The sequence below is a fragment of the Chiloscyllium plagiosum genome, unplaced genomic scaffold, assembly GCF_037043375.1.
Source record: "Chiloscyllium plagiosum isolate Xiang-an unplaced genomic scaffold, Cpla_swu_hap1 HiC_scaffold_43, whole genome shotgun sequence".
NCBI lineage: Eukaryota > Metazoa > Chordata > Chondrichthyes > Orectolobiformes > Hemiscylliidae > Chiloscyllium > Chiloscyllium plagiosum.
The window spans coordinates 4,262,461-4,280,744 of record NW_028270181.1 but is presented as its reverse complement, the minus strand read 5'-3'; the positions used below and the strand labels follow the sequence as shown (position 1 = coordinate 4,280,744).

General features: G+C 41.7%; 1 long non-coding RNA gene across 1 annotated transcript in view; it reads left to right on the top strand.

Annotated features, from left to right (window-relative positions):
* The window catches only part of LOC122541937 (uncharacterized), a 106,213-nt gene extending 99,258 nt beyond the window's left edge, over positions 1 to 6,955 (top strand). Inside the window, exon 4 of the long non-coding RNA XR_006309722.2 lies at positions 6,820 to 6,955. This is a non-coding gene — a long non-coding RNA (uncharacterized LOC122541937). The remainder of the gene's footprint in view (positions 1 to 6,819) is intronic.
* The last annotated feature ends 11,329 nt before the right edge of the window (positions 6,956 to 18,284 follow it).

The window sequence follows — 18,284 nt, the reverse complement described above, 5'->3', positions numbered from 1 at the left end:
TCTCTTTGGGCTACAGCTTTGGTGGCTCCTGCATTCTGTACCTTTGGTTACAATTCCCAGAGTGGTAGACTTTGTTCTTCCTCATGTTGTTTCTCTCTGTTATGGACATGCCCAGTGCTGTTTGACTGTTGATTCTGAGACAGCGATGGAAGCTATGTTCCCAATTTCCCACCCATCAATGAATCTGACAGTGATAATTCATTCTGTAGTGGTGATGATTTGTACCTTAATAGTGCAAAGCTTAAATCTTCATTCTTCCTAATGCCATCAGTATATAGATTCCTCATCCAGCTCACGGACACCTTGACCATGACCCCACCTCCCACCACCAAACCATCATCTCCCAGACCATCCATAACCTCATCACCTCAGGGGATCTCCCATCCACCGCCTCCAACCTCATAGCCCACAACCCCGCACCGCCCGTTCCTACCTCCTGCCCAAAATCCACAAACCTGACTGCCCCGGCCGACCCATTGTCTCAGCCTGCTCCTACCCCACCGAACTCATCTCTGCATACCTCGACACGGTCCTGTCCCCCTTAGTCCAAGAACTCCCCACCTACGTTCAGGACACCACCCATGCCCTCCACCTCCTCCATGATTTTCGCTTCCCCGGTCCCCAACGCCTTATCTTCACCATGGACATCCAGTCCCTGTACACCTCCATCCCCCATCATGAAGGACTCAAAGCCCTCCGCTTCTTCCTTTCCCGCCGTACCAACCAGTACCCTTCCACTGACACCCTCCTTCGACTGACTGAACTGGTCCTCACCCTGAACAACTTCTCTTTCCAATCTTCCCACTTCCTCCAAACCAAAGGAGTAGCCATAGGCACCCGCATGGGCCCCAGCTATGCCTGGGGATATGTGAACAGTCCATCTTAAGGGCAGCACGGTGGCACAGTGGTTAGCACTGCTGCCTCACAGCGCCAGAGACCCGGGTTCAATTCCCGACTCAGGCGACTGACTGTGTGGAGTTTGCACATTCTCCCCGTGCCTGCGTGGGTTTCCTCCGGGTGCTCCGGTTTCCTCCCACAGTCCAAAGATGTGCAGGTTATGTGAATTGGCCATGCTAAATTGCCGGTAGTGTTAGGTAAAGGGGTAAATGTAGGGGAATGGGTGGGTTGCGCTTCGGCGGGGCGGTGTGGACTTGTTGGGCCAAAGGGCCTGTTTCCACACTGTAAGTAATCTAATCTTCGGCAGCTACACTGGCACCATTCTCCACCTTTTCCTCCACTACATCGATGACTGTATCGGCGCTTCCTCGTGCTCCTATGAGGAGGTGGAACAGTTCATCCACTTTACCAACACCTTCCACCCCGACCTCAAATTCACCTGGACCATCTCAGACTCCTCCCTCTCCTTCCTAGACCTTTCCATTTCTATCTCAGGCGACCGAATCAACACGGACATTTACTATAAACCGACCGACTCCCACAGCTATCTAGACTACACCTCCTCCCACCCTGCCCCCTGTAAAAACGCCATCCCATATTCCCAATTCCTTCGTCTCCGCCGCATCTGCTCCCAGGAGGACCAGTTCCAAATCCATACAACCCAGATGGCCTCCTTCTTCAAGGACTGCAATTTCCCCCCAGACGTGGTCGACGATGCCCTCCACTGCATCTCTTCCACTTCCCGCTCCTCCGCCCTTGAGCCCCGCCCCTCGAACCACCACCAGGACAGAACCCCACTGGTCCTCACCTACCACCCCACCAACCTCCATGTACAGCATATCATCCGCCGTCATTTCCGCCACCTCCAAATGGACCCCGCCACAAGGGATATATTTCCCTCCCCTCCCCTATCAGCATTCCGAAAAGACCATTCCCTCCGTGACTCCCTCGTCAGGTCCACACCCCCCCACCAACCCAACCTCCACTCCCGACACCTTCCCTTGCAACCGCAAGAAATGCAAAACTTACGCCCACACCTCCCCCCCCTTACTTCCCTCCAAGGCCCCAAGGGATACTTCCATATCCGCCACAAATTCACCTGCACCTCCACACACATCATCTATCGCATCCGCTGCACCCGATGTGGCCTCCTCTATATTGGGGAGACAGGCCGCCTACTTGTGGAACATTTCAGAGAACACCTCTGGGACACCCAGGCCAACCAACCCAACCACCCCGTGGCTCAACACTTCAACTCCCCCTCCCACTCCACCAAGGACATGCAGGTCCTTGGACTCCTCCATCGCCAGACCATAGCAACATGACGGTTGGAGGAAGAGCGCCTCATCTTCCGCCTAGGAACCCTCCAACCACAAGGGATGAACTCAGATTTCTCCAGTTTCCTCATTTCCCCTCCCCCCACCTTGTCTCAGTCAAATCCCTCGAACTCAGCACCGCCTTCCTAACCTGCAATCTTCTTCCTGACCTCTCTGCCCCCACCCCACTCCGGCCTATCACCCTCACCTTGACCTCCTTCCACCTATCGCATTTCCAACAGGCCTCCCCCAAGTCCCTCCCTCCCTACCTTTTATCTTAGCCTGCTGGACACACTTTCCTCATTCCTGAAGAAGGGCTTATGCCCGAAACATCGATTCTCCTGCTCCTTGGATGCTGCCTGACCTGCTGCTCTTTTCCAGCAACACATTTTCAGCTCTGATCTCCAGCATCTGCAGTCCTCACTTTCTCCTCCTTTCTTTGAAGAGGTTTGGATGAACATGTACCATGAAATTTTTCATCATTTGTGAGATGTAGAAATTGCTTGCTGGTTGGCATTTATTTCCTGTCCCTAATTGCCTTTGAGAAGGTGGTGGAAAGCTGTCTTCTTGAACCACTGCAGTATCCCTGTTGTGTGTTGACCAAATTTGCCATTAGGGAGCGAATTCCAGGATTTTAACCCGGCGTCCCTGAAGAAATGAAGATATATTTCAAAGCTAGGATGGTAAGGGGCTTGGAGAGGTACTTGAAGGTGGTGGTCTTCTCATGTATCTGCTGCAATTATCCTCCTAAATGGAAGTGATCGTGGATTTGGAAGGTGCTGCCTGAAGATCTTTGGTGAATTTCTGCAATTCATCTTGTAGATAGTATACATCACTGCTATTGAGTGCTGGTGGGGAAGGGAGGGAATGCTTGCAAATATGGTGCCAATCAAACCGGCTGCTTTGTCCGGATGGTATCAAGCTTCTTAGGTTTTATTGGAGCAACACCCATTCAGGCAAGTTGGGAGTATTCCATCACACTCTTGACTTGTGTCTTGTAGATGTTAGACAGGCTTTGGGAAGTTGGGAGGTGAGTAACTGACTGTAGTACTCCTAGCCTCTGACCTGCTGTTGTAGTCACTGTGTATATATGGTGAGTCCAGTTGAACATAGAACATAGAACATTACAGCGCAGTGCAGGCCCTTCACCCCTCGATGTTGCGCCGCGATTGTTTCTTATTGCTGATGCTCGTAGCCTCGTGATGATGCTATGACTTTAAGAGATGTATTTTAACCTGGAATGTTTTTATGAAACACTGTTGAGACAGAGGTACCTAGCTGTCTGTTCCAAAGCCAATAAACTAAATAGCTAGTGAGACCTTGGGTTTTTTTAAAAAAAAGTTGGAACAATAGATGCAGTCTGAATGGGCAGGATCAAGCTCCCACAGAATAGGATTTTTTTTAGTTTTAGCATCCAGTAGCAGTTACTGGGGTCTTGAAGCTGGATGTAGAAGCTCTTATTCCTGTTTCTGTTACAGCTAAAAGCTGGGATTCTCTTCCTGCTGCTAGAATTGATGTAGTCTATTTTACTGAATTTGCCTTTGCCAAAGGTTTATTTCTGGGATGGAACTGTTTTAGAACAGTTAATTAGTAGCAGTTAATATATCTATTATTTTAGACATTTCAATAGAGTTACAGTTAAGCCAATTCTTTTTTTTATTTTGTTTGTATTATAATGTGTGACTAAAGTGTCTTTTGTTTAAAACCTGGTAGTTTGACCAACCAAATTGCATCTGGAACACAATGTCTTACACTTACTTTTAAAATTTGAAAAAGTTAGGGTCTTAGACTACCTTCTTAATATATTTTGAGGGGAATTTGGCCTGGTCCATAACAGCCTGGTATTTGTGTAGCGTGCATGTTACTTGCCACTTGTCAGCCTAAGCTTAGACATTGTCCAGATCTTGTTGCATTTGCACATGGCCTGCTTCAGTGTCTGTGGAGTCATGAATGATTCTGCAATCATCGGTGAACATCCCCGCTTCTGACCTTATGATGGAAGGAAGGTCGTTGATGAAGCATATGAAGATAGTTGGGCAGAAGACATGACCCTGAGGAATTCCTGCCAAGATGTCCTGGAACTGAGATGACTGACCTCCACCAACTTCAGCTATTTACTTATGTGCCAAGTATGACTCCATTCAAAGGAGAGTTTGCCCCCGCTACCTATTGATTCCAGTTTTCCTAGGGCTCCTTGATGGCACACTCAGTCGAATGGAACCTTGAATGCAACTTCTATCTCACCTCTGGAATTCAGCTCTTTTGTCCATGTTGAACCAAAGCTGTAATGAAGTCAGGAACTGAGTGGCCCTGATGGAGCTCAAACTAGGCACCACTAAACAGGTTATTGCTGAGCAGGTGCTGTTTGATAGTGACACCTTCCATCCCTTTACTGATGATTTAGAGTAGACTGATGGGATGGTAATTGGCTGGTTGGTAATTTTTCCTGCTTTTTATGTACTGGACAATAGTTTTCCACGTTGTTGGGTAGATGTTGTGTTGTAAGTGTACTGGAAGAGCTTGCATAGGTGAGCAGCAGTTCTGGAGCATGTCTTCTGTACTATTGCAGGAATGTTGTCCGGACCCATAGCCTTTGCAGTATCCAAAATATTAATTTAGTTGAAGACTGGTATCTGTAATACTGAGGACTATTGGAGGAGGCCGAAATGGATGATCCACTTGGTATTTCTGGCTGAAGATTACTTTGAATGTTTCAGCCTTATCTTTTGCACTCATGCTAGGCTCTTCCATTGTCAAGGATGGGGATATTTTGGAGCCGCCTCCTTCAATGAGTTGTTTAATTGTCCACCACCATTCACAAATGGATATGGCAGGACTGCAGAGCTTAGATCTGATCCATTGATTGTGGGGTCAGTTAACTCTGTCTGTCACTTGCTGGTTATGCTGCTTGTCATGCAAGTAATACTGTTGGTAGCTTCACTAGGTTGACACCTAATTTTCAGGTATGCCTGGCACTGCTCCTGGCATGCCCTCCTGCACCCTCCATTGAACCAGGGTTGATCCCCTGGCTTGATGGCAATTATTGAGTGGGAGATATGCCTGTCCATGAGATTGCAGATTGTGCTGGAGTAAAATCCTACTGCTGTTGATGACTCACAGTGCCTCATGGATACCCAGTTTCAAGTTGATAGATCTGTTTGAAGACTATTCTATTTAGCACAGTGATAGTGCCACACGACACAATGGAGGGTATTCTCAATGTAAAGGTGGAACTTTGTCTCCACAAGGACAGTGTAGTGGTCACTGTTACCAATACTGTCATAGACAGATGTATCTGTAGCCAGCAGTTTGATAATAAGTTGTCCACCTTTATTGGTTTCCTACTTGCCACCAACGCAGTGTAGCAGCTATGTCCTTTGTGACCTACCAGCTCGATCAGTAATGCTGCTGCTGAGCCACTCTTAGTGGTGGACTTTGAAATCCCCCAACCCCACAGTACATTGTATGCTTTTGTTGCCTTCAGTGCTTCCTCTAAGTGTTGTTCAACATGGAGGAGTACTGATTTATCAGCTGAGTGAAAATATTACGTGGTAATCAGCAGGATGTTTCCTTGCCCATGTTTAACCTGAAGCCATGAGATTTCATGGGTTCCAGAGTCAATGTTGAAGGCTTCCAGGGCAACTCCACCCCCCCTCCCCCCACTGCCCAAAGCAACTTTATATCATTGTGCCATCACCACTGCTGGTGGTACAGAACATATCCAGGGATGGTGATAGTGGTCTCTGGGACATTGTCTGTCAGGTATGATTCCATGAGTATGTCAATGTCAAGCTGTTGAGACAACTCTGTCAATTTTGGCACTAGCCCCTAGGAGTTATTAAGGAGGACTTTGCAAGGTTTACAGGGCTGTTTCTGCTGTTGTCTTTTCTGTAGCCTAGGTGGGATGCAAGGTGATCTGTCTGGTTTCATTTCTTTGAGACTTTTGTGGTGATTGATACAACTGAATAGCTTGCTAGACCATTTCAGAGAGTAATTGAGGGGCAACTACATTGTTGTGGGTCTGGAGTCACACGTAGGCCAGACCAGATGAGATTAGCAGATTTCCTTCCCTGAAGGATATTAGTGAACCAGATGGTTTTTCTGACAATCAATAATAGTTTCATGGTCATCAGAGATTCTTAATTCCAGACATTTTTTATTAATTTGAAATTCCACCATCTGCCATGGTGGGATTCACACCTGTGTCCCCAGAAAATGACTACAGAAACTCAGTGAATATTCTAGAGATAATACCTCTGGGCCGTTGCCTCCCCTAATAATTTATATTCAAGTGCAAATCTCCTGAACAGCTCATTTGCCAACAATGAATCATCATCTGAGACTACAAGGTCTGGAATGCTGAATGTTGAGATTTCTTGAATGATTCTATCACTGCTTCTACTATGATGTTGAGTTCGATGTTTTACCTCCATCCAAGTCAAGTAGTAATCTATGATGAGAAAAAAAATCTTGCCTTTAAACTCACATAAATCTAAGCCCAAGTACTCCTATCATCTTGAGGGACGAGATGCTTCTTATCACTATCTAAAGCTCCACAACTCCCTATGTACATTAACACTCCTTTATTTACATTTATCCTTGGTAGGTGATTGAATAAAGCTGGAGAAAGTGAGGTCTGCAGAGGGCCTGTGCCCGAAACGTCGAATCTCCTGTTCCCTGGATGCTGCCTGACCTGCTGTGCTGTTCCAGCAATAAAGATTGAATAAAGCTGTCTAGTGTAGCATCATCCTCATTCAGGACTTGTGTCTTCTCTTTTATTAAGGTTAGATTCATGTGGGCATCAGGCAAGTGGGGCTAGTTTGTTCTGGGAACATGGTCGACATGGACTAGTTGGAGCATTCCTACACAACACTTTGCAATACTTTACTGATTTTGCTGACCTTTATCCTGACTCTTACTTCTTTTTAGTTATCCAATTCTTTACCCATTCTAATATACTACTTCTAACAACATGAGCTCTTACCTTGTGTAGTAATCTTTCATATAGCACCTTATTGAGTGCCTTTTGGAAGTCCAAATTTACTATATTTGCTGCTTCCCAGCTTGTTCCAATAAAAATGAATTGTAATATATTTGTCAAACGTGATTTCCCTTTCATAAAACCATGTTTACTCTACTTGATTGTATTATGGTTTTATAAATGTCTTGCTGCTACTTCTTTAATAATGGATTCCAGCATATCCCCAAAGTCAGATGTTAGATTATAGTTTTCTGCTTTCTGTCTCCTTCCCTTCTTGAATAAGGGTTATAGGTTTCCCACCTAATGGGGCCTTTTGAGAATTCTGAGGAGTTTTGAAGACTACGACCAATGCAAGCACTATCTCTGCAGCCACTTCTTTTAGGGATACAGGCCATCAAGTTCCATTAGCTTAACTCATTTGTTTTTTATTTTAATGTTTTTAAGTTCCTCCTTTCTTTTTCCCTTGTCAATTTTTTTGCTATTTTTGCTGAATATTTTCTGTTTCCTATTTTTATTTCAGATTTTAAACATCTGCAGTATTTTGCTTTCAAACCATTTAGATCAATAGTACTCTCTTGCATTGTTGTTGCTAACTGATTCCAAACTTGCCAAAGCTACTACAATCTGTAGTCTTGGTATCAATATTACCAATTTACACTATAGGAGAAAATCCAACTGACATTAGAGTTTTTGGTGTGGGGTGTTTCTTAGAGTTGCCACATTTCGCTCTTGAGTAATTTTTCACTGGTACTGCTAGATATAGAAAAGTCATTGGAGCCTGATAACATTTTAGCTGTAGTGCTGAAGACGTGCTTCAGAGCTAGCAGTGCCTTTGAGCAAACTGCAGCTACAAGATTTCGCATCCACTTGGTAATATGTAGTCTTACCCAGGTATGTCCTATTTGAAAGAAGTCAGGCAAATCTAATTCAGCCAATTACTTCCCCATCAGTTTGCTGTCAATCATCAACAATGTGATGGAAGATATCATCAACAGTCCTATCCAGTGGCAGTTAGCAATAACCTGTTTACCAATGTTCAGTTTAAGTTCTCATAGGTTCTGTTGTGACCAATTGGCTCCAGACCTCAAAAAACGACAGAGGCCTGAATTGAAGAGGTGGGATGAGAATAATTTCCTTTAATATCAAGGTAACATTTGACCATATAACATCAACAAAAGTCCTGGCAAAATTGAAGTCAATGAAAATCAGGAGCAACTGCACTGGCTGGAGTCACATAAAGGAAGGTAGTTATGATTGATGTAGACTAATCAACTCAACCCCAGGAGATCACTTCAATTCTTTGGAGTAATGTTGTAGACCCCACTATTTCCAACCCCTTCATCAATGACTTCACCTCTAAGGGAAGGTTAGTAGTGGGGACGATTTGCTGATAGTTTCACATTTTTGAATACCATTCACAAAGACCAATAAGTAGTGTGATAGAATATTCTCCATTAACCCCAGATAGGTGCAACTCCAACAATACTGAAGAAGTTCAAAACCATTCAGGACAAAGCAGCATACTTGACTGGCAACCCACCTATCTTGGTAAACATTCACTCCTTCCACTACTAATACACTTTGGCAACTTTATATAACACTTGTAAAATACGCTAAAAATTCTGCAAGAATATTTCAAAAGAACCTACTAAACTCACAACCTCAAGTACTTGGAAAAATAAGGACAAGAGTCATCTGGGAACTCCACTACCTAAGAGTGTTCCTCCGAACCATATACCATTCTGATTTGGAATTTCGAAAGTCGTTCCTTCACTGATGCTAGGTCAAAACCCTGTATTTGGGTGTACCTACATCAAATACACAGTGCTGGGTTAAAAAGTTGCGACTGGGGATGGGTAATTAATACTTGATTTGTTCACAACATTCACAGCCCAAGAACAGACAAACGAAAAGCATGCTTCTTAACCCAGTGTACAGTGGAATGGAAGCAGAGTGATGATGTTATCAGGTTAGTAAACCAGTAACCCAGAGGTGTGAGTTCAGATCCCATCATGGCAGCTGGGAAGAGTCTATATTTTAACTTGTAAATCTGAAATAAAAACGCCTCAGTAATAAAGATCATGGATATTAAATTGTTGTGAAAACAAATTTGGTTTGCTCATATCCTTCAGGGAAATAAATCTTGCCACTTTGAACCACTCTGGGCTCCAGATAACACCAAATCTATAATGATGTAGTTGCCTGTTTCTTTAAAAAAAACTTTGACCCAAATCTGGCCTGGTGAGATTTGCACCCAAACCTTTGAGCCTAGTGGTAAGAATACTACTGCAAGCATTTCCATTTAATTTTGAAATCTGTTAACAGGTTGTTAAATTCCTCAGAGTTAATGGTAACAAAGTGAATGGATGTTGTGAACTAAACACACAAAAAAAGAATGGATTGAAAAATGGCAGATGGAGTTCAATCTGGATAAATGCAAGCTGTTGCATTTGTTACAACAAATAGGGGTAGGACTCATACAATTAATGGTAGGGCCTTGGGTAGTGTTGTAGAACAGAGGGACCTAAGAGTTCAGATACATAATTCTTTGAAGTTTGCGTCACACGTATACAGGGTTGTTAAAAAGGCATTTAACACTCTTGCTTTCATTACTCTGTCCTTTGAGTACAGGAGTTGGGAAGTCATATTGAGGCTGTACAGGACATTGGCAAGGCCTCTTCTGAAGTACTGTGTCCAGATCTGGTTGCCCAGTTATAGGAAGGATATTATTAAGCTGGAGAGGATTCAGAAGCAATTTATCAGGACGTTACTGATGCAAAATATAATTTCAAATGTTTTTAAAACAGATTCAACTGGAAGGTGGCTGGGTTTTGTGGCATGTGGGTAGCTGAAATAAAAATGTCACCAGAAAGTGTATGCCTGGGTGCTGTCTAAAAGCAGTTAATTTCCAGTGGATGACTCCCAAGTTTTCCTCCAAGATCACTCCATTCTCGCTTAGACATATATCACTGTTCCTATTTTGCCACTTGGCCAAAATCATGACACACCCTGACATTACATCAGGAGCACTTTTGTCACAGTGTTCAAGAAGAATAATTGCGATTTAACTTTTCAGACTGATACTGGACAGGCCAGTGATACCCTAATTGTTAGAATTAAGTTTTTGAAAAAACTAAACTCTGATGCAGACTGCCAATGACAACTTCAGGTTCTGAAATGGACTAAACAGGATTATCATCGGGAGTCTCAACATTTCGGTCTTACTACTGAGCTAAAATAGATGTGACAGTGAATTAATACTTCCATGTGATGCATATGATAATCCAACTAAATTCATGCGATCCTGAACAAAATAAGGCATTAAAGAGAAGCGAAGTTTCCTGAAGCCTATCGGGTTTCATTCACGCAGTTTCCCCAGTAAAAATAAACTGGAGCTGCTATCGCATTAATTTCAGCTGTTATTTTTAGTATTGGCATTTAAGCCTGGCTCAGATATTCACCCCAGGAAATTCGTAGCATTTCCTCTTCCTATCAAATGATACAGCATCAGTATTTTGCTCTGGTTTGACCAACTATTAAAAATATATCATTAACTCTTTAGAGATCAGCATATTTAAAAGATAATACCAAAGCAGTCTATTATAGTTGTTGTCTGTATGCTTATTGATATGAAAATTTACTTAGTGCCTAATCTGACTTGTTTACAATATTAAATTACCATTATGTTAACTTAGCAATGTAGCTTAATGCAAAAGATATTGCCAAAAACTATATAAAAGTATTTAACACCAAAATACTTTGTGCTGAGAAAATACATTTTCTTGAAGCTTTTTGCCTTGCACCCAGCAGGATAATTCATAAGAATTATCAAAGTAAAAGGAAAACAATGTTTATACTGTCTGAGAGGATACTGCTGATTGAAAGCCACTCTGGTAGAGGTGTTGACATGGAAAATACTCCTGTTAATGAAGACTGATAATTAACTGCCAAACATTTAAAAGAAGTTTTGATCTATGCATGTTATCTCTGATTGGTGAAAGCATTACCCTTTCAGAGCACTACAGTCAATTATTTTGTTCAGTTGAAACAGGTACAGTGTGTATACATATTCTACCTTCAGCAAAGAGACCCCGATGTAGGAACATATGTAGCTTCCATTACATGTAAATGTTCCACATTGCAAGCCTTTCCTAAATTGGTTATCAGCATAATTCTTCACACACTCAGGATTATTAAGCAAATGTTGTTTGATGTGGAATCACATCTAGGACTGGACACCATGTTAAGAGCTCAGCAATTGGGAGCTGGTTCAAAACAAATCAAAAGCTTTAAAAAATAATTACAGAAATTGCTGAAGAAATTCGGCAGATTTGGCAGTATCTGTGGAGAGACACCAGGAGATAGTGATGACTGCAGATGCTGGAGAGTCAGTGTTGACAAAGTGTGGCACTGGAAAAAGCACAGCAGGTCAGGCAGTATCTGAGGAGCAAGAGAGTCGATGCTTCAGGCATAACCCTTCTTCAGGACTCTGCTTCAGGCATAACTCTTCTTTATCGAGTCTGTTGTTCCTCAGATGCTGCCTGACCTGCTGTGCTTTTTCTAGCGCCACTCTTTATCAACACTGGAGAGAAATTGATAGGAGCCAAGAAAAAGTGGTATATATTTTGATAACAGGGATTGGGGTCAGGGATACAGGAGTGAAGCAGATAGTTGGAGGTGGAGCCCAGAAAGAGAAGGACAATTAGGGATGGATTATGGTGAGCCAGTGGTAAAATAAAAAGTGATAATAGGGAAAACAAGTGAGTGAAAATGGGTTGGCTGTGCTGTAAGCAGCTCATGTCGTGACAGGCCTGGAGCATGGACATCGAAGGAGGTCATAGAGTCATAGAGATGTACAGCACGGAAACAGACCCTTCGGTTCAACTCGTCCATGCCGACCAAATATCCCAACCCAAACTATTCCCACCTGCCAGTACCTGGTCCATATCCCTACAAACCCTCCCTATTCATCTACCCATCCAAATGCCTTTTAAATATTACAATTGTACTAGTCTCCATCACTTAATTTTGCAGCTCATTCCATACACTTACCACCCTCTGAGTGAAAAAGTTGTCCCTCAGATCTCTTTTATATATTTTCCCTCTCACCCTAAACCTATGCCCTCTAGTTGTGGATTCCCCCACCCCAGTGAAAAGACTTTGTCTATTTATCCTATTCATGCCCCTCATGATTTTATAAACCTCTATAAGGTCACCCCTCAGCCTCTGATGCTCCAAGGAAAACAGCACTAGCCTATTCAACCTCTCCCTATATTTCAAAACCTCCAACCCTGGCAACATCCTTGCAAATCTTTTCTGAACCCTTTCAAGTTTCACAACATCTTTCCGATAGGAAGGTGACCAGAATTGCACACAATATTCCAACAGTGGCCTAAACAATGCCCTATATAGCCGCAACATGACCTCCCAACCCCTGTACTCAATACTCTGACCAATAAAGGAAGGCATACCAAACACCATCTTCACTATGCTATCCTGCGACTCCACTTTCAAGGAGCTATGAACCTGCACTCCAAGGTCTTTTTGTTCAGCAACACTCCCTAGGACTTTACCATGCAGTGTATAAGTCCTGCTAAGATTTGTTTTCCCAAAATGCAGCACCTTATCTAAATTATCTAAATTAAACTCCATCTGCCATTGCATCCTGAAAGTTGCAGGGTCCCTAAGTGGAAACTGAGATGCTGTTCTACCAACTTGCACTGAGCTTTGCTTGAGCACTGCAGCAAACTTGAAATGTTGGCCAGGGAACACGGTGGTATATTGAGGTGTCTGAGGACGACACTGGACTTGAAATGTTAACTGTGTTTTCTCTCCATAGATACTGCCAAACCTGCTGAGTTTCTGCAACACTTGCTGTTTCTGTTTCAGATTCCAGCATCCACAGTTCTTTGTTTTATTTTGGAAAGAATTAATACCCATGCATCAGAGTTCCACATATTGAGGATTATAATGCAAATATATATGTTTAAACTGCATAGTTCAGAAGTGATAATTCAGTCCAGATATTTCATTTGCAGAAGTGTTTATAGGCAATTTTGAAAAAAAAGCTTAACGCACACAAAAATTCCTTTTGCATATTACTTTCCATGTGTATCCTACGTTTGAAGGTTTCACTCAGTGTTTAAACTTGCCATCAATAAACCTTCCACTATATTCTGTTTGATCACAAAGTTGCAACGCCTAAAAAAGCCATTCTGAACTATTGAATTCTGCTAAGCTTGCACCAATTATTGACCAACCAGCCTGTGTCAGTATTCTTTTAAAGGCAGTAAACTGAGAACATCTCATGTAAACAATCTGTCAAATTATCAGAACTATTGATTATGAGCCAGTTGATTCATAATGACTGGTCGTAACATTCAATCACATGAATTGATGGCATTACATTTTATCCACTTCAGTAAAGTAGTTCAACTTAAAGCTTTGATTCACTCTTGTATTCTGTTCCCTCCAAAGAAGATCCAGATCAAGACATTGTAAAGGGACATGCCATAAATAAATATAAGCATGATAAATGCATTCGAGAGAGCACGTGCAGAGAAAGTAGTTACTCTCATGGATGAAATACAGAATGAAGAAAAATTGGGTTTAATTGTCCCAAAGTTGGACTATGTGTCAATTTCATGCAATCCTGTGTCACCAGTGCTCATTGCTGATGGCACCTTCTAGATTCCCCGCTGCCTGCAAACATTCCTAGATATGAATAGGCTTCCATGGTAGATGTAGTGAGAGGGAAACAAAAACAGCTTCTGAGGGACTGTAGGTGATAAGGGTGACACTTCATTGGGAGCTGGGAATTTGTGTTGCAGACGTTTCGTCCCCTGTCTAGGTGACATCCTCAGTGCTTGGGAGCCTCCTGTGAAGCGCTTCTGTGATCTTTCCTCCGGCATTTGTAGTGGTTTGAATCTGCCGCTTCTGGTTGTCAGTTCCAGCTGTCCATTGCAGTGGTCGGTATATTGGGTCCAGGTCGATGTGCTTATTGATTGAATCTGTTAATGAGTGCCATGCCTCTAGGAATTCCCTGGCTGTTCTCTGTTTGGCTTGTCCTATAATAGTAGTGTTGTCCCAGTCGAATTCATGTTGCTTGTCATCTGCGTGTGCGGCTACTAAGGATAACTGGTCGTGTCGTTTCGTGGCTAGTTGATGTTCATGGATGCGGATCGTTAGCTGTCTTCCTGTTTGTCCTATGTAGTGTTTTGTGCAGTCCTTGCATGGGATTTTGTACACAACATTGGTTTTGCCCATGCTTGGTATTGGGTCCTTCGTTGCTGTCTGAGAGTGGCTGTTGGTTTGTGTGCTGTTATGAGTCCTTCTGGCCGCAGTAGTCTGGCTGTCAGTTCGGAAATGCTCTTGATGTATGGTATTGTGGCTAGTCCTTTGGTAAGGCTATCCTTAGTAGCCACACACGCAGATGACAAGCAACATGAATTCGACTGGGACAACACTACTATGATAGGACAACCAAACAGAGAACAGCCAGGGAATTCCTAGAGGCATGGCACTCATCCACAGATTCAATCAATAAGCACATCGACCTGGACCCAATATACTGACCACTGCAGCGGACAGCTGGAACTGACAACCGGAAGCGGCAGATTCAAACCACTACAAATGCCAGAGGAAAGATCACAGAAGCGCTTCACAAGGGGTTCCCAAGTACTGAGAATGTCACCTAGACAGGGGACGAAACGTCTGCAACACAAATTCCCAGCTCGGCGAACAGAACTGCAACAACGAGCACCCGAGCTACAAATCTTCTCACAAACTTTGAACTTCATTGGGAATTGAATCTCCCAGTTGTAAACTTATTGCCTCTTTTCATCAACACATGTCTGATACACACTCAATGTAAATTGTAGCTGCAAGAATGAAACTCTGCACGCTCACTCTCTTTGCCTATCCATATCCTTCTGCAGACTCCTTCTGTCCTCTTCGTAACTTGTTTTCCTACATATCTTTGTATCGGCAACAAATTTAACAACTATACATTTGGTCCCTTCTTCCAAGACATTAATATAAATTGTAAATTATTTTTAGGCACAGAGGCTGATCTCTGTGGTACATGACTAATCACATTCTGCCAGCCTGAAAATTACCCATTTATGTCCAATCTCTCCTTTGTATTTTTCCAATCCTTTGTCCATGTCCATATGAAATAAAATGCTCAAATAAGTATTGCTGATTATGGTAAAAAAAAAGTTATGTTAGTTCAATTAAACTACTTTTGCAATCTATAAATTTTCATATTGACATATATAAATACTGATTCATTTTACATTTATGCAATAGTGAAAAAACAACTTAAACATTATCTGAAATTAAAAGCTATCTCAAAGTTGATATATGTTTGGGACTTGTGCACTGTTCCTTTACATACACAGTGTGATGTAACTTCTGACAAGTGAACAGAAATGTACAAACTAGAACTTTTCTATTTGCCAGTTCTCAATGAAATACTAAATAATTAGGAATATAAATGCACTGCCGAATGGATAAGAAACAGAATTCCTCTCCGTGGTTTACAATCTTTAACGTGATAACCCATGGTCACTTGCGGATAGTGTTAATTATGGGAAGTGCATGCTAATGACGCAGATGCAGTAGTTACTGATATGTGCCATTTAGAAGAATGACGCCAGACAGGAAGCTTCATTGGCTATATAATTTCCTCAAGAAAATATTAAATATTTTTGCTAACTTTTGTGGCCTTAAATAATGTTGGATGATGATATTAATCTTAAACCTTGGTTATAGTTATGTTCAAAGTTAAAGAAAATAATGTTCTTTGGAAAGAAATGGATTCCACTTGTTGACCAGGTTTTGATGACCTCCAACATCTACGGTATTATTCACTGCACAGTTGGAACACTGCACAGATATTTTTGGCTGGCTTTATTTTCTGTGTTGTTTCTGTCTAACAATCATAGTCAATTTACAAAATTTATTAATGGACATTATCCTTGTAAATGGCACGCATCAGTAACTACTGTATATGCGTCATTAGGATGCATTTTCCAGAACTGACACTACCCAGAAGTGACCATGGGTTATCACGTTAAAGATTATAAGCTATCGAGAGGGATTTTGTATCTTATCCATTCAGCAGTGCATTTATATTCCTAATTATTTAGTATTTCATTGCAAATTTGTAAATAAAAAAAGTTCCAGTTTGTCCATTTTCTCTCACTTGTCAGAAATTTGCAAGGGACTTAAATCATGAAGAATTAGATTGTACTACATGTAACATTTTACTATGACTCTAGAAAATGCAAATTCTAAACAAAATTTGATTTTTATCATGAAAATAGTTTAGCAAATATTGCAGTAGTTGTCTACAGACATCCTTTAATACAACCAAAATTAAGTAACAGCAAGTTAATTAATGAAATTGGACAAGTACGTGAATAGGAAAGGTTTGGAAAGATATGGGCCCAGTGCAGGCAAGTGGGACTAGTTTAGTTTGGGATTATGTTTGGCATGGACTGATTGGATTGAAAGGTCTGTTTCCCTGCTGTATGACTCTGAAACTGGCAGCTCATGATTAGATTATGAACTTAAAAATTTATATATTTTAAACAAGATGAAAATATAACTTATCCAATAATTTAAATAAAATTTAAGCAGGCTACTAATTAAAATACTTAAAGCCATTTCAGAGTTGGCAGTGTGTTTTCTGAAGAAGAAATGTGAAGATTTTAAGGGAAGGCAATTGGTGAAAGTTAGATGTGACCATTAGAATCAACTGAACTCAAATTAGTGCTATGATAGGAGGACTGTTATTTCTACAAGGGTGAATGAGCAGAGATAATCACTTTCTATCCTTAAGATTTTGTTGGGAATTCATATATTTCTCACGTGCACTCACAGTCACATGTACACACTCACATGCACACATTCACTCTATCTCTCTCTCCTCTATGTGCACACACATATAGGTTTTTTTTTATTTTTTAATAGATATTTTTATTAGAAATTTAACATTTTTACAAGTTTACAAAAATAAACAAAACTCTCAGATATAAACATTGATATACAATTAGCTCAAATATACAATAGCCAAAATTTGACAAAAAAAACAAAACAACAAAAAAAACCGAAAAGAAAAAAAAAACAAACAAACAAAACTCAACTATCTACTAATCTAACCTACAACTAACCAGGGTGTATATTTAAGTCTCTTACATGCTCGGGATGTGTTAGCATCAGATATGATAAAACCCGTATTCGTGCGGGATTCCTCCCCCGAGGGGCCGCGGACCAGCCAGGTTTGTAATCTCAATTAAATAAAAGCCCTTGTTAGGATAGCCGAAATATCTGTATTTATGTAATTCAAAAAGGGCTGCCATATTTTATAAAATAATTCGGTCTTTCGGTGCACCATATTTGTAAGGAAGTCAAGGGGAATACATTCCATAATTAGTCTGTGCCAATTTGAAAGTCCAGGGGGGCCCTCCGCCGCCCAGTTCACCAAAATATTTTTCCTTGCATAGAAAGAAAGAATAGAAAAAAGTCACTTCCCGTACGTGTCCAGGGAGGGAAAGTTCGAAAAGCCCAAAAGGAGAGATACAGGGTCCACTTTTATTTCCGTTCCTAAAATTTCTGTCAGGGTACTTGCTACTTTAGTCCAATATCTACGGATCTTATGACAGGTCCATAAGCAATGTACAAGAGTGCCCACCTCTATTTTGCATTTAGGACACATTGGAGATGCTCCTGCCTTAAATTTTGCCAATCGAACCGGTGCTATATGGGCCCTATGAAGTATCTTCAGCTGGATAGCCTGGGTTCTGTTACAAATAGTAATTCTTCTAGCATTTTCCCAGATATCATTCCACGTTTCTGTGGAGATTTCTAGTCCCAGATCCTGATCCCATGTTTTAAGCAGATTATCCATATCTCCTGATACTTCATCATGTAGTAAATGATAAATATTACTGACGGAAGATACCCCCACTGGTCGTAGGACACTACATTCTCTGTCGGATTTATAAAGACTATCTAATAACGTAGTCTTCTTCTGTATATAATCTCGAATTTGGAAGTATCGAAAGAGGTCTCCATTGGGTAAT